This window comes from Cetorhinus maximus, chromosome 13 (genome assembly GCF_964194155.1).
Source record: "Cetorhinus maximus chromosome 13, sCetMax3.hap1.1, whole genome shotgun sequence".
Lineage (NCBI taxonomy): Eukaryota > Metazoa > Chordata > Chondrichthyes > Lamniformes > Cetorhinidae > Cetorhinus > Cetorhinus maximus.
Window position 1 is genome coordinate 68,313,311 of NC_135891.1, and position 4,875 is coordinate 68,318,185.

The following is a 4,875-nucleotide window of genomic DNA, read 5'->3' on the forward strand; positions in this document are numbered from 1 at the left end:
TTTAAGGTAGAGATTGATAGATTTCTGATTAACAATAATGTAAAGGGTTGTGGGAATAGTGTGGGTAAAAGGCATTGAAATGTTCGATCAGCTATGATTGTATTGAATGGTGGAGCGGGCTCGATGGGCTGAATGGCCTTCTCCTGTTCCTATGTTCCTATGTACCTGTCCTTTATTGACAGCCTCTACTTTTGCTCTTCCCCACAAGTGGAATCTGTGAACCGGATTTTCGTGGAGTCATGGGGACCTTGTGCCTTATCCAAAGGTGCTGGGACCCTGGATCAGGACCCTTCCCCATTTCTGACAGATCCTATTTTTGCTAGCAGAGGAAAGGATGTGATTCACACATGGGGGGAACCTGAACTCAACAGGGCCAGTTAGACTCAGTGCTGAATTCAAACAAACCCCATTTTTGCTGGAGCATGGTCAATTTTCAGCTCTGAGTAAATTACAATTTTTAAGAGTGGATATTAATGCCTGTAAAAGGTTATAAGGTCTGTGGAACTGTCATGCTGTCAAGTTATTTAAATCACCTGCACTTTAAATTTGGAGAAAAGAAAAGCCTGCTTGTATATCTGAGTTGAAAAAAAAATAATGCTTATAGCTTCAATAGCTGTTTGTTCACATAATCTTAAGGGAAATCATTATAGTGTTAATACTGCTTGATTGCTTGCTCAAACTATCATTATCACATTTATTGGGTGGGCATTGGTCGGGGTGGGAGTGCTGTAAGTTCACAGTTTGATTGCCAGCTCCATGTGGTTACTCAGGGATTAGCTGTCTGATGTGGGACTATGAACACAAATGTTTGTTTTTATAAGTGATTAAGTACTTGAGGGGTTTTAAATGTAATGAATGGGCTTTAATCAATGAAAATGTTTTTTATATAGTGAACTCTGTAATAGATACTTAGAACTTTCTCAGGTCTGCCATGGTGGATATTGGGTGAGTTGGCATGTAGGGTGTTAGGACAAAGGGTGGTGGGTGGAGGGGGTATGGGTTGACATGATTTGGCACTAAGTTGGCATAGGGACAATAAGGAGCCATGTCGATGAGTGGGGGCATGAGTTGGAATGGAGGGTGTGAGGGGCCATTGAGGGTGGGGCATGGGCTGGCTTGAGTTGGCATGGAAGGGTGGTAGGGTCAGGGGGTGTGAGAGGTGATGCTAGAGGGCCAATTATTCAATCAAACAACTGGAACCAAGTCCCAGAGCACCGAAGCAGCCTTTTAAGCAGCCTGCCTTGGCAATCAGCAGCCCCTATGGCTGCCTACGAACTGTTTCCAGGGGTGACGAGCCCGGCACCAGCACACACCTGCACCCCTGAATGAATGTCCTATTATTCGGGGCACTTTTTCCTGAGGCAGATACAGCGAGCCGGGAAATTTCCTGACTCTGCTAACCCATCTTGGGAGTGAACACCCAGGCCACTGTCTCTGTGCCTGCTCTTATCAAAACCTCTCATGATTTAAAGAAATCTTTTAGATCACCCCTCAGCTTTCTTTTTATCAAGACAGAGACCCAGCCCAACCCTTTCCTGACAGGTAGAACCTCACATTTTGGGTATCATCTTTGTGAACCCTCTTTACCACCTCTCCAATGTATTTATATCCTTTCGTCATAACATGGCAGCCAGAACTGCACACAATACTCCAAATGTTGCCTAATCAAGGTTTGATACAAATTTACTATCCCGTATTTTTAATTTTATCCCTCTGAACATAAGCTACAGTGTTTGGTTTACTTTCTATAAATTGCTTCTATTGACCTGCATCACAATGTTTCGTGATTTTAGTGATCCTCTCCCCCATTTAAGTTCTTATTTTCTAAGCAAAATGCAACCTCATTACTTTCCTTACTAAAGTGGAATACCTCACACTTACTATTTTTAAATTCATTTGCCAATCGTAGGCTGCAAGTTAATTAATATTTTCTTGTAATTTCTACCGTCCGCAGTATTGATAATCCTTCCCAATCTGATGTTGTCATCAAATTTCAACATTTTGTTCTTGATTCCAAGTAAAAACGTCCGTGTAAATTATGAAAAAAAAAGTAGGCCCAGAATTGATACTCCTGGGGGTCTCATTTCCCTCCTACTGCCTCTCCGAATAAAGATGTTTTACCCCTTCTCTCTGTTTTTTGTCTTACAGCAAGCCAGCCATCCATTCTGCTACTTGCCCCTGACTCTACACTATCTGACCTTATTCATGTGGTACCTTGTCAAAGCTCTCCTGGAAATCTAGCTTTGTTACATGTATTCTATTCATTCTGTTAACTTTTCAAAGAATTCAATGAGAATAATCATGCAAACCTCTCCTTTTTGAAATGAAGATTAACTATTCATTATTTATTTTTATTTCTTCTCTTTTAGTAGGGATTCCATTATTTTTCCTATTACTGCTGTTAAACTGACTGGTCCTTAGTTTCCTGGACATTTTTTTCTTCTCTTTTTCATGGGATGTGGACATCGCTGGCAAGGCCAGCATTTGTTGCCTATTCCTAATACCCTTTGAACTGTACAACATGTGAGTTAAGAGTCAACCACATTGCTGTTGGTCTGGAGTCACATGTAGGCCAGACCAGGTAAGGAAGGATGGCAGCTTTCCTTAATGGAAGATGTGAGGAGCCACTGGGGGTGGGTGGACAGGCACATACTGGCATGGAGGGTATGTCCTAAAGACATTAGTGAACCAGATAGGTTTTTATAACAACTGATGATAGTTTCATGGTCATCGGCACCTGGGGCCACTTTCTCAATCCCGCTGGCTGGAAGCGGCTCCCCCGGCTCCAGAAATACACCAATTCTAGAAGCTCTGCTGCTAAATATTTAGGGATTATAGAGTCAACGGAGGAGTTTAAGTTTGTGAAGAGATTGACTCCACCTACCACAGTGTCCGTTGCTTCAAAACATGACCATTACCCAATGCCATCAGGATGGTGCCCACCACGAGATCCACCTCCTGACTTACCCTACACAATATGATGGTCCCGGATGCACAACATCCCTGTTTATACAGACATCACCCATGGCAACAGGAAGATGACAGTCATTCAGAAAATAGAGGGTGACATTTGGATGCTTGAGAAAGACCTGAAAGAATTCCTCGTACAAATTATGGGCTAGACCCCCCTTACACAGGTTAACAAGGTGGCATTGAGCTCCGAGCCAAAGGTTATTTCGATAAAGAACTGAAATCATGGCTGATGGAGAAGGGCTTCTAAGTATGTGACTGGATCCACCAGTTGCATCAAAAAGTTGTGATTCTGTTCACTAGAAGGAGCTTTTTTAAAAAAAGTTGTACCTAAATCCACAGTGTGACCACGTGCTCGGATCAAAATGCAGAGCAATCCATTAAATTGATTAATTCCAAAAAAAATTACCGAGACTAGCTTTATATTCCAGATTTGACAATTTTATTTAATATTGCTTCTCTTATTTTAGATGTATGTCACTTCTGATCTTTTTTCTGATGTCATGTCCTCTTGATTCATCTCCTTGTTAAATACTGAACCTAAATAATTATTTAACATCTTTGCCATTTTGCTATTGTTGTCTTTGATTTTATCGGGATGATACCTTAATAACCCTATCCCAATCTCGACTTTCCTGTCTTTATTTACATGCCCATAGAATATTTTACTAATTTCTATTATGCCCCCTCAGGCTTCCATTACCTGCATTTACAGACAGAAGCTGCCGCCTGTGCAGCCTTCCAAATAAAATAACCCATTTAAACACGGCAATCAGGCTTTGTCATAATATGCATGTTGTATTTGTTAGAGGCAGCAAGTCAGTGTGTGTGAGTGAGTGATTGAGTGAATGATTGTGCGTGTATGTGCATGTGTGTGCAAATGTGGGTGTGTGCGTGTGTAATGCTTGTGTGTGTGAAAGAGTGAGCGAGTGTGTGCGTGTGCGCCCATGTGTGTGTGTGCATGTGTATGAGTGAGTGTGTGTGAGAATGTGGGTGAATGAGTGAGTGAATGTGTGCATGTGTGTGCGTGCGCGTGTGAGAATGTGTGTCCCTGTATATGTGTGTGTGTGTGTGCGCGTGCATGTGAGAAAATGTGTATGCATGCGTGTGTGATAAAGTATGTGTGTATGTGTGAGTGAGTATGTTTGCATGTGTGTGTGAATGTGTGTCTGCATGTGTATGTGTGTGTGAATGTGTGAGAATGTCTGTGTGCCTGTGGGGATGTATATGTGTGTGTATGTGCATGCATGTGTTTGTGCAACTGTGTGTGTGTGTGAGTGAGTGCGTATGTGTGTGTCAGTGAGTGTGTGTGTGCACATTTGTGTGTAAGTGAATGTGTGTGTGTGTGTGTGTGTCTGTGAGTATGTGTGTGTGTGTTTTATGTGTAAGTGAGTGAGTATGTTTTATGTGTGTGTGCGTGTGAGTATGCGTGTGTGTAGGCATGTATGTGTGTGTGTGTGTTTTATGTGTGTGTGAGTGATTGAGTGAGTGCTTATGCGTGTTTGTCACTGAGCGTGTGTGTGTGTGCATGTTTGTGTGTGTTTTATGTGTGAGTGAGTGTGTATATGTGTGCGTGTGTGAGTATGTGTGTGTGTATTTTATGTGTGTGTATGTGTGTGTGTTTTGTGTGTGTGTTGTGAGTGTATGTTTTGTGTGTGTGTGTTTTGTGTGTGTGTGTTTGGGGTGTGTGTATGTGTGTGTTTGGTGCATGCGCGCGTGTTTGTGTGTGTGTGTATAAGTGTTTTGTGTGTGTGTGTGTGTTTTATGTGTGTGTGTGTGTGCATGTGTTGTGTATGTGTGTGTGTGTTGTGTGTGTTTTTGGTGTGAGTGTGTGTTACATGAACTGGGCACTCGCACCTTGTTAGCCAGATTTCCTTACCGCAAAACAAGTTACGATTTCAAGGT

At 42.2% G+C, this 4,875-nt stretch overlaps 1 pseudogene; it reads left to right on the plus strand.

Annotated features, from left to right (window-relative positions):
• Window positions 1-2,723: 2,723 nt before the first annotated feature.
• On the plus strand, window positions 2,724-3,369 carry LOC144688290 (large ribosomal subunit protein mL49 pseudogene; annotated as a pseudogene).
• The last annotated feature ends 1,506 nt before the right edge of the window (window positions 3,370-4,875 follow it).